Source organism: Dromiciops gliroides, chromosome 2 (assembly GCF_019393635.1).
Source record: "Dromiciops gliroides isolate mDroGli1 chromosome 2, mDroGli1.pri, whole genome shotgun sequence".
NCBI classification, from domain to species: domain Eukaryota; kingdom Metazoa; phylum Chordata; class Mammalia; order Microbiotheria; family Microbiotheriidae; genus Dromiciops; species Dromiciops gliroides.
Window position 1 is genome coordinate 232679794 of NC_057862.1, and position 12283 is coordinate 232692076.

The 12283-nt window shown below is 41.9% G+C and overlaps 1 protein-coding gene across 2 annotated transcripts in view; it reads right to left on the reverse strand.

The window, feature by feature from the left end:
• Nucleotides 1–11044, reverse strand: part of ADCK1 (aarF domain containing kinase 1) — a 162057-nt gene extending 151013 nt beyond the window's left edge. For both annotated transcript variants that reach the window (XM_043980712.1, XM_043980711.1), the window contains exon 1: nucleotides 10970–11044. The gene's annotated coding sequence lies outside the window, so the exon portion shown is untranslated. The remainder of the gene's footprint in view (nucleotides 1–10969) is intronic.
• Nucleotides 11045–12283: the final 1239 nt, after the last annotated feature.

Genomic DNA, 12283 nt, shown 5'->3' on the forward strand with positions numbered 1-12283 from the left:
AGTTCATCAATGCCATTCTTAAACTGTGGCAACCAGGACTAAATTTTATCTTATTAGATTCAGCCCAGTGTGTTAGCCTGTCAAGATCTTTCTGGATGCTGGTGATTGTCTAATGTGTCAGTTCTTCCTCCTAGATATGTGTCATCTGGAAATGTGACTAGCATACTATCTGTGCCTTTATTCAAGTCATTGATAAAAATGTTAAATTTCAATTCACTTTGGGGCAGCTAGATGGTGCAGTGGATAGAGCACCAGCCCTGGAGTCAGGAGTACCTGAGTTCAAATCCGGCCTCAGACACTTAACACTTACTAGCTGTGTGACCCTGGGCAAATCACTTAACCCCAATTGCCTCACTTAAAAAAAAAAAAAATTTCAATTCACTTTGATCAAACAAATTGTGATCTTCTAACAAGCTTGGTTATGTTATAGCTGTTCTGATTTTGTGTGAGCAGGAAGGGAATGGCACTGCAAAATGTAACAATAATAAAGGTTCAGTTCCCAAAAGGCTAGAAATCCCATAGAAAAACCTATGGATCAGAGGTACTAGCTGATAAAGGGTATCATAGGGGACGGTATCACAAATGTCAAGAGTCCAATAAAGCTGAACCAGGGCAAATGAACATCACCGATTAGTTCACTTCTTTGTTCTACGTCAGGACCCGTAAACAACTTGCTGATATATCAAGCTGCCCTTCCTAAGTAGGCATCATGTTAGCAAATCAGAAGAGCCCACAAAGGGAAAGGCTGAGGATTTATACCACCATGACCACATTATTCACTTCACTCAAGATCCTACCTTGCTAGGCGGCAGCTAGGTGGCCCAGTGGATAAAGCACCAGACCTGAATTCAGGAGGACCTGAGTTCAAATCCAGCCTCGGACTTGACACTTACTAACTGTGTGACCTTGGGCAAGTCACTTAACCCTCATTTCCCTGTGCCAAGAAAGAAAGAAGGAAGGAAGGAAGGAAGGAAGGAAGGAAGGAAGGAAGGAAGGAAGGAAGGAAGGAAGGAAGGAAGGAAGGAAGGAAGGAAGGAAGGAAGGAAGGAAGAAGGAAGGAAAGAAGGAAAGAAAGAAAGAAAGAAGGAAAGAAAGAAAGAAAGAAAGAAAGAAAGAAAGAAAGAAAGAAAGAAAGAAAGAAAGAAAGAAAGAAAGAAAGAAAGAAAGAAAGAAAGAAAGAAAGAAAGAAAGAAAAACAATCCTACCTTGCTATAACTTCATTGTCCTTCCCGTCAGGGCAGACTAGCACTTCTATTGCAAAAGCTGCTAAGCCCTTTTCAGGACTGCTCATCCACCACTGGTGTCAACCTTTCACCCAGCTCTCACCTTTAGCTCCAAAAAGCTATAGCATGAGGAGCAGTTAAGTGGCACAGTGGATAGAGCACCGGCTCTGGATTCAGGAGGACCTGAGTTCAAATCTGGCCTCAAACACTTAACACTTACTACCTGTGTGACCCTGTCCAAGTCACTTAACCCCAATTGCCTCACCAAAAAAAAAGCTATAGCACGAGCAGCAGCCATACCCCGCTAAAACCATCTCGGCAGACAGTCGAAGCCAGGTTGAGGATGACCAACAGGCATCAGACCCATCCGTGAGTTAAGGTAATGTCTACCCCAAGCATGTGAAGACTTCTTCCAGTGGAATGACAGATGACAACAATTTGTTCCAATGACCATGAAGAAGGCTGAAGCAGGCATTGTGAATCACTTAGAGCTTAGTCAGGTATCAAAGACACCAAGGTCATCCATTGCATCCTGGGCTACTGCCAGTCAACCTGACTTTTGTACTGCCACTGGACTTAGATGACTCTGGAAGAGTGAGTGGAGGCTGGATTCTGTGCAACTCTGCCTCACTGAAATCCCATTCACTCTCAAGTCAAGACAATACCCCACGATGTCACTGATCCTCTTCAAAAGTGAAGGACAAACAACAATCCACCAGCTCACTGTGAAATACACAAGTTGGTTTAGAGATCAAACATCATCAATGTCCTCTGCTCCCCACTGATGAAGTATGGTGTCTTAGGCCGGGTACACATTGGTCCCAAATGCAAGAGACTGAATCAATGAGGCAAATATTTTTTAAAATATTCAAGAAGTCTATAGTGGTGCAGCTCTCCAGATCCCTGCCTAGGGGACACAGCCAGGTCAATAACAGCAACAGTCTATAGAAATAAATAATTTGCCAAATCTAAAGATCTTTCTTTTTTTTTTTTTTTTAGTGAGGCAATTGGGGTTAAGTGACTTGCCCAGGGTCACACAGCTAATAAGTGTTAAGTGTCTGAGGCCAGATTTGAACTCAGGTCCTCCTGAATCCAGGACCAGTGCTCTATTCACTGCACCACCTAGCTGCCCCTAAAGATCTTTCTTGATATTAGTTTTTTGAGTCCCCAAAAAGGCTAGTCCCCTTAAAGTCACCATCACTCAAAGTTATGCATGCTCTTAAAATCATTCATTAATAAGGCAGCTAGGTGGCATAATAGATATAGAGTAAGGAAGAACTGAGTTCAAACTTGACCTCAGACACTATTAGCTGTGTGACTCTGGGCAAGTCACTTAACCACTGTCTGCCTCAGTTTTCCCATTTGTAAAATCAGGATAATAACAGCACCTACCTCCCAACATTGTTGTGAGGATCAAATGAGATAATAATTGTAAAGGTGCTTAGCATAGTACCTGGCACATAGTAAGCTCTATATTAGTGTTAGTATTATTATTACTGTTAACACCACAAAGCCCAATTGGCACTTTAGGACCAAAGGCCCAGTCAAAAAAATAATGCCTAAGACATTCCACCTCTTTGGTCTTGATCCTGTAGTGGCCACATCAGGACCATGGGCATATTTTATGCCTAAAAATCTACAACCAAGAACCTGATTGTAAATACTAGTAAGTCAAACATCCAATAGGATTGATACCTACAGCACACTCCCAAAGAAGGAAAAAAGTAATCATAGATGAAGAAAACAAAGCTATCTATTCCCATATGAAAAAATGCTCTAAATCTCTAATGATTAGAGAAATGCAAATTAAAACAACTCTGAGGTACCACCTGACACCTATCAGATTGGCTAAAATGACAAAAAAGGAAGATAATAAATGTTGGAGAAGCTGTGGGAAAATTGGAACATTAATGCATTGTTGGTGGAGCTGTGAACTGATCCAACCATTCTGGAGAGCAATTTGGAATTATGCCCAAAGGGCGATAAAGCTGTGCATACCCTTTGACCCAGCAATACCACTTTTGGGTCTTTTTCCCAAAGAAATCATGGAAAGGGGAAAGGGACCCACATGTACAAAAATATTTATAGGTGCTCTTTATGCGGTGGCAAGGAATTGGAAGTTGAGGAGATGCCCATCGATTGGGGAATGGCTGGACAAGTTGTGGTATATGAATACAATGGAATACTATTGTGCTGTAAGAAACAATGAGCAGGGGCAGCTAAGTGGCGCAGTGGATAGAGCACCAGCCCTGGATTCAGGAGGACCTGAGTTCAAATCCGACCTCAGACACTTAACACTTACTAGCTGTGTGACCCTGGGCAAGTCACTTAACCCCAATTGCTCAGGAAAAAAAAAAAAGAAAGAAAGAAACAATGAGCAGGAGGAGTTCAGAGAAAACTGGAGGGTCTTGCGTGGGCTGATGATGAGTGAGATGAGCAGAACCAGAAGAACATTGTACACAGTATCATCAACATTGAGTGTTGATCTACTGTGATGGACTATATTCTTCTCACCAATGCAATGGTACAGAAGAGTTCCAGGGAACTCATGATAGAAGAGGATATCCAAATCCAAGGGAAAAAAAAAAAAAAGAACTGTGGAGTATAGATGCTGAATGAACCATACTATTTCTTTTGTTTTTAGTGCTGTTGTTTTTTTTTCTATTTTGAGTATTTTCATCATTGCTCTGATTTTTCTCTTATTACATGACTAATGCAGAAATAGGATTAATGTTATTATGTGTATATATATAACCTATATCAGATTACCTGCTGTCTAGGGGAGGGGGGAGGGAGGGGAGGGAGGGAGAAAAATCTGAAATTGGAAAGCCTGTATAAACAAAAATTGAGAACTATCTTTACATGTAACAAGAAAAAAAGAAAATACTTTATTAATAAAATTAAAAAATTTTTAAAAGAAGTAATCATAGAAAAAACCCACCCCCAAAATCAGAATAGCTATAACGTAACCAAGCTTGTTAGAAGATCACAACACAGACAGAAGCCAACTGAAGACAGCACCAGGACAACAGTGAAGTGGAACAGAAAACTATCTTCTGGAATTAGAACTCAAAAGATATTTCTACTCCAAAATGTCTGCCCCCCCCCAAAAAAAAAAATGCTATCTGGAAACAGAAGCTAAGGGTTAATAATCAGCTTGCTTACAAATTGCTCCTTGGCCTGAAATATGATCTTCGAACCCCTACTCTGCCTCCAAATTTCAAATTCCCTTGCTGGGGGGATCTCTCAGGTGACATCAATCCCTTAGGCAGGTGAAATATACCCTGTGATCCAGAGAGTAATGATCCCCAAATATCTCTAGGGGTGCCATTGTCCATGCTTAAGCTTTTACCCATTTTACCACAGACTAGGCTGAAGCATTAACTGGCCAACACATCTTCCCCTATCTCTTCCCCCTCAGTCTCTCTCAAATGCTCTAGGCCCTTCCTCCATTGCCAAGCTCTCCTTGCCTTTCCAGTTGATGATACTCCACAACCACCACACAGGAGGTGAAGACCACTGGTTAGTTAAAAGTGGGAAGAGGGCCAGTAGTATGTGCTCCTATGAGAGTTATAAATCAGACTACATGTGCAGTATGGCTGCATTTGTTGGGTTTGTGGACGTTGATTCCAGTCCAGCCCATCTTAGTAGGGAAAATTAGTAGGGAAAATTCATGGGAAGCCCCTTAATTTATCCAAATCATTCTGTACTACTAACATGTAGCAGTGCTGAAGAGGGAAAGGGGTACAATGGGGAGACAAATACCTTCAAGGAAGGCATGGACTTTAAAAAGGATGGGCAATGTACAGGAATGTGCTAAATAAAGCCTGAACCTAATCAAAGGCTATACATATAATCAATAAGGTATGCCGGAGCAGAAATGGAGTTAGGGGCAACTAGGTGGCGCAGTGGATAAAGCACTGGCCCTGGATTCAGGAGTACCCAAGTTCAAATCCGGCCTCAGACACTTGACACTTACTAGCTGTGTGACCCTGGGCAAGTCACTTAACCCCAATTGCCTCACAAAAAAAGAAAAAGGAAAAAGAAATGGAGTTAAAGATGTCATCAAGGAATTATATGATAGGGAGAGAAGATGGGTTGGTCATGTAGCAAGGGCAAGGAATTGTAACAGGTGGACATTCAGAGTACTCAAACAGTCCCCTTATACCCAGTCAGGAGAAAGTATTTTAGATGAACCCCCTCTGACAATTCGATGGGCAGAAATCACACAGGATGGTTAGGCGTGATTGGGTTAAAATTGGCATTACAGGAGGAATTTTCTAATCAATGAGATCACAGATCCATTTGAGTTATGTGTCTATATTTATATGAGCACATTTGTTTGCCCCCAAAGGATGTAGGTTCCTTGAGAGCAGTGAGCATTTCATCTTTTTATCTGTGGTCCCTAGCACAGGACCTGGCCCATGATAGCAGTTACTGAAAGCTTATTGGTTGACTGATTGATTGATTATACTGTCACTGTCAAAAAAAAGAAACATTGGGATCATTGCCCAGGACCACAGCTGCATCTCTGTGGCTCAGCTACTCTGCCTTTCTTGTTGTACTAACACCAACACCAAGGAAATACATGGAGAGACAGTCACAAACAACTCTATGTTGGCAGGCACACGCAGTCCCATTGCAACATGGGTTGGCCAAACGTTCCCGGTCAGGGATAAGAAGTCAATGCCAATTATCCTAGATGAACCTGTTGAAGCCAGCTTGAAAAACTAGTTGCTCCAGCTCCTGATACAGAGCGGTCATGCAACCATGCCTTGTTCACCTGGGAGTTTAAGAAGCAAAAAAGCAGACCCAGCTTTCCAAAGACCTGGCTTCCCCTCGTAATAAAGGAGGTAGAAATTGAAATACATAAAATAGATGCTATAAAGCTGAATAGTCTCTAAATAGACCAGAGCTAGAGAGCTTTCCATAAGGTGTCAGTAGGTCTTTAACATGCAAATGAGCCGTTATGGTACTCCCTCCAGGTAGCTTAAAAGACCCTGTCAGCTGTGAAATACGCCTAAGGATGAAAACACCTTACATTATTAAACCCTTGGCTAATGAATCACTTGTTCTGGTTTGTTTTCCTGCTCCTTTGACTTTTACCTGACTTCTCATTTGGTCTTACTTCACTTGGGGTCTGAGGTGCCCTGAAACTTAATCATTAGGCAGAAGGAGTGGCAGCTTTGGGGTGGACTCACTAAGGAGAACAAAGCTCTCCTTGAGAGCAAGGACCATGTCTTATACACATAGTTGGTCCAGCACTTGGCCTGACACACACCACAAACACTAAATAAATGGTAACTGATTGATTGATTGATGATTGACTGTATTCCTTTGATAACTCATACAATCCAGCATAATACTTTGCCTATATAAAATACGCAAAAATATTTATCGATCGACAAATTGATTATTGAGATTTCACTCCCTTGAAAACTGTAATTGAGTGGATTTTAGGAAAGGAATTGTTTGAATCTTAGAAATTTGATGCTATTAAACTGAATGTGATTCAGTTCAACAAACATCTATTAAATACCTATTAGATACTGAGGAAGATACCAACTTTAAATAAGAAAGAGTTCCTCATGGCATGGAGGCTCTAGTTTAGTTAGAAGATATGATATAAAGATCACTATAACTCAGAATAATGTAGGATGGGCATGAGAGAGGGATGGACCAAAGTGCCAGGTGAGGCATGAGATAATCAAGAAAAAATTCTTAGAGTAGGTTGCAGTTAAAATGGATTTTAAAGGATAGGTATTGAATTCAAAGGGCAAAGAGGAAAGGGAAGACCCTTCCAGGCAAAGGGAACAGTGTGAAGTTTGGAGGTAGGAAAGCTCAGGTTATGTCTGGGGAAAGAGTAGTCCAGCTTGAATGTAATATAGAGTAAGAAGGCAAGTAGTATTATAAGACTGGAAAGATAGGGTGACATTAGATTGTGAAGAGCTTTGAATGCCAGGCACAAGGATTTAAACCCTACTTGGTAATTAATCAAAAGTTATTGGGGGCAGCTAGGTGGCACAGTGGGTAAAGTACCGGCCCTGGATTCAGGAGGACCTGAGTTCAAATCCAACCTCAGACACTTGACACTTACTAGCTGTGTGACCCTGGGCAGGTCACTTAACCCTCATTGCCCCGCAAAAAAAAAAAAAAGTTATTGAAATTTTTTAGTAGTGATGTGAGTACATCTAGGTATTCGGACAATTTGTCCAGCTGTGGTAGGAAGGGATGATAATAATAATAATAACAACAACAACAAAGGCTAGCATTTATATAGTGCTTTAATGTTAGCAAAGCACTTGAAAAAAGATCATCTCATTTGATGCTCACAACCACCCTGGGAGGGAGAGGCTAACACTGTCCCCATTTTACAAATGAGGAAACTGAAGCAGACACAAGTTAAGTGACTTCCTTATCCAGTGTCTGAGGCTGGATTTATACATTCTAGTCTTCCTGATTCCAGGCCCAGCACTCCATCTACCCTAACACCTAGCCGCCTCTTGATAAGACCTGTACAAGAGGATCACCAGCATTCACTAGCAAATGGCCAATCAAGGCCAGTGGAGTATATAACTGTATTATTGCTAAATCAATGATAAGAAGTGCATCAGTGGTCCCATATCACAGGAGAAACCCCAATGGGCCATGAAATGGAGAACAAGAGGCTCCCTAACTCAATAAATGAGTAGATAATGAACAAAAGTGACACAAGTCCCTGGGGTAGAGCTAAATGGAGCACTGACCACTTGTAACTAGTAAGTCATTATAGAAAGAAGCTTTTCAATCACTGATCTGCGGCTGGACTGGCTCCAGAACACAAGAGACATGATCTCACATTACCTCATTCCTCCAGTCACTCGGTACCACTTTCTAAGAATGATGAACTGGAATCATCATGCCCTCTTGTCACTTAAAGAGGAAAGAAAACCAAGGAGCCTAGTGCCATAAGACTAGACCAAATGTCCAGACCATTGGGAAGATGGTGAAGAAGAGATCTAGAACAATACCCACACCAGGTTGAGAAATAACCCTTTGGTTTGTTCCCAGGGAAAAAGAGAACTGGAGGCAGTTCATTAAAAACCAAGCATGGGGGGGCAGCTAGGTGGCACAGTGGATAAAGCACCAGCCCTGGAGTCAGGAGGACCCGAGTTCAAATCTGGCCTCAGACACTTGACACTTACTGGTTGTGTGACCCTGGGCAAGTCACTTAACCCTCATTGCCCCGCAAAACAAACAAACAAAAACAAGCATGGCTAAAGAACGGTGTGTACTGAAATGTTAGGGCTGAAAAGGACCTTAGAGAGCCAGCTTCTCAACCCCATGTTTTGCCTGCCAATAAAATAATTTTTGTTTTGTTTTGTTTTTTTGCGGGGCAATGGGGGTTAAGTGACTTGCCCAGGGTCACATAGCTAGTAAGTGTCAAGTGTCTGAGGCCGGATTTGAACTCAGGTACTCCTGAATCCAGGGCTGGTGCTTTATCCACTGCGCCACCTAGCCACCCCCTAATAAAATAATTTTTCAGTTGACTCGAAGATAGGATGGATTTCTGAAAGTAGAAAAAAGATCCAAGTGTTCTTTTGTTCTTTAGAGGCTCTGGGAGGGGAGTCCTATATCTGGAATGAGAACAAGGGTAAAATAATAGCATCTCATATTTACACGGCATCGTGGAAAATAAGAGGCAAGCCCTTTTTTGGCCAGCCTAAAGCTAAAATTTAGGAAAGCTGAGGTGAAGTCCCAGGCTGACCCTAATCCTAGAGTGGGGCAGCTAGGTGGTGCAGTGGATAAAGCACCAGCCCTGAATTCACCCTGAGTTCAAATCTGGCCTCAGACACTTGACACTTACTAGCTGTGTGACCCTGGGCAAGTCACTTAACTCTCATTGCCCAGCCTATATATGTGTGTGTGTGTGTGTGTGTGTGTGCATATATATGTGTATGTATGTATGTATACATATACATATATGTGTATGTATGTATGTATACATATATGTGTGTATATGTACATATACATATGTGTGTGTATATATGTATGTATATATGGAAAGGAAGGAAGGAAGGAAAGATTGATTCTTAGGAGATGTATCAAGCTGTAAAGTCTTCAAATACAGATCTAGTGATAGACTGTTATCTGAGGTAGGCAAAACAGACATCATTCCCATCTTACAGGTCAGGAAACTGAGGCTTACATAAGTGACAGGTCATATATCTTACAAGTGGCAGGGCCAATCATGAATGAAGGTCTGGTGACAGAAGTGTGTGGAAGGTATTATCCAACAGAAATGTAATAGGTGCCGACTGAAGTCTACCAACTAGAGAAATGGTATTCATCACCTTTTTATATCCAAACATTGCCTAAAAACAAATTTCCAGTGAAGACTTCATTAAAAACAGTCCACTTTAAAACCCTTAAATTAGAAGAAACATTTGTTAAGCATCTTCCATGAGTAAGGTACTGGACTAATCAATTAAAAAAAAAAGTTCTTGACCTCAAGCTTACTCTAAAAACAGAAAGACAAGAAATATGTTCAAGTACCATCCAGTCCACTTCAGTCCATACTGTCCTCTCTTCTGGGACAGTCAAAAGTCACACAGTTTGGTATTTAATTGACTTCTGTGTGTTAGTTTTCTTTCTCCAGCCACTGGCAGAGGTTAAGGACCTAGATAAGTCACTAGAATCAAAGCAGTAGCAAAGCAATTTCCCAATTTTAAAAGTGAGGAAATTGAGACCTGGTGCCCTTAAGTGATTTCAGCAAGGTCATACAGTTAATCAGAGCCAATCTGGGGTGGAAGAGAAAATATATATATTTGTTAATTGGGGGAATAAAAAAAAGGAAAAATAAAATAAGTTACACATACATAAAAAGGAGGCTGAACTAGAATTCAATTTAGTTTGTCTGATTCCTACTCCAATATGCCCCTAGATAGTTCTTTCTCAGATTACTTTAGCCCTTCAGAGGCTGTTGCTTTTAATTTTATGCTTATTTGTTCTTCACTATACTTCCAAGAATCAGGAATGAAATCCCCGTGGGCAACTTCTTCCATCTCCGCTGACAGCAGCCCCACCCACACCTGTTATGTCGACCATGGGTCACTGGGCCAAAGAATTCACAACTCCAGTTACCCAGCCTAACGACAGTGTTACAGAATGTTGTCTTGCCAGCCTCCTCTGCATTTTGTCAGCCTGCTCTACTAAGCTGGTCACTTCGCCCCTGTGGGCCTCAGTTTCCTCTTCTGTAAAACAATGGGTATGGGGCTAAACTGGAAGTGTGTGCTGCAATACCGGGCTTGGATGCACTGACTCCTGGGAGTCACCTCTAGGAGGCTCCCTGGGAGCTTCCAGATCAATCACCTCGCGGCAGCTGGCCAGCTGGGGAATAAATGACAAGCTCCGAGCTTTCCCTCCAGGCCGGCTTTTGGAATCCCCAGTGACCAGCTGGGACTGAAATACTCCCACTTCCCCAGCGGCTGAGCTTCCCGCCACCAAGCTGCCAGCCAAGGGGACCTGCGGCACTCCCCTGCTGCGGAGGATCAGCCTCGTGGGGTTAGTTTGGGGAGGTGGGGGGGGGGGGATTATATGTTCTAATTTCCACGACTGCATTGTATTAACCCTAATTCTGCCCAGTCCTGGCGGAGCTGGAGAAAAAGCACATCTCTTCTCCTCCCTTTACCCCTGCCCTTCGCTCATCCGGAGGGAACGAGGGCCAACCTCCAGTGCAACCAGGACAGCACAGAATAGTCACTTACCGGCTTCCCCCACCGACCTTTCGTTTTCTACGCTGGGGAATCTGGAGATCCTCCTCTCCAGCCACTCCCTCTGCACTGTGAACTTCAACCCGCGGCGTGGCAGAGCCTGCTGGGAGATGTAGTTCGACTTGGGTCTTGGGTCTTTAAACCTCACGCCCTAAACCCACATAGAGAAGGAGTGAAATCAGTGCAACCTGGATCCGACTGGATCGTCTCATTAAGGGAGAGAAAGGGGAGGAGAGAGGGAGAGAGGGAGGAAGGGAAAGATTAGATCGTTCTTTCGTACACTTATCCTGTAAAGTTGTGTTTGTGTCTCACCCCCTTTCTAGACTCCATGAAATTGTCTTGAGTTGTTCACCTTCCCTGCTTCCTTTTTTTTTTAATGGCTTGCACACAGCAGGTGATAAATAAATGTTTGTTGAATGAATTGATTTAATTTGACTTCCAACATTGGGCAACATTCAAAAGAAGAAAAAAACTAACTCGGGAGATACTACAAAACGTTTTAAAGGAATATTTTACAGATATTTTAAAATAAGACTTTACCAAAAAGGAAAAAGGAACTTTTTTGAATATGGTGGATTTGGGAATGGCTTGTTATTACTAGAAAGTTTTGTGATATTAAAGTTATTATTTATAAGGGGTGGTTTGTTTTTTGTCAATTGCAGCTTTATATTTGAGGTGTAATAATCACATACAATTTCATTTATAAGAAAAACCATACCAAAGGTCCCAGGAAAAAGTAAGAAAACATTTGCTACTGTACTCCTACTAGGCTAATGAATAAGAAAAGCTCTTGCCCTCAAGGTACTTGCACTCAGAACAGGGAGAGGACGAAAATGTTCAAGCCAGTTCTGTTTGACAAGCTTCCCAAGTGCCTATCATTTGTCTTTCACTCCATGAAGTTTCGGTCCTCACCTGCAGAAATTTTTGAGTGTCGAGAGTTTAGTGACACTGAAGATAAAGATAATGATGGTATGTAGGGTTTCTTTTTAATCTTCCATAATAATAGAGTAATAAATGCCACTTATATAGCATATTAGAGTCTTCAATGTCTTTTATATACTCATAACAACCAGGCAAAGATAGGTACCTCAGGTATCATTTTCCCCATTTTATAAATAAGGAAATAAGTTTGGAGAAATTGAATGATTTGACCATACTCACACAGCTAGAAGGTATCAGAAGTGGAATTTGAAGCCTGATATTCCCAAATCCATCACTCTATCCACTATGTATTTTGTAGTGTTAGTAAGTATGCAGGAGAAATGGCAGACTACAGGACATAATGGTAGGCTGTCTTAATACCCAGGT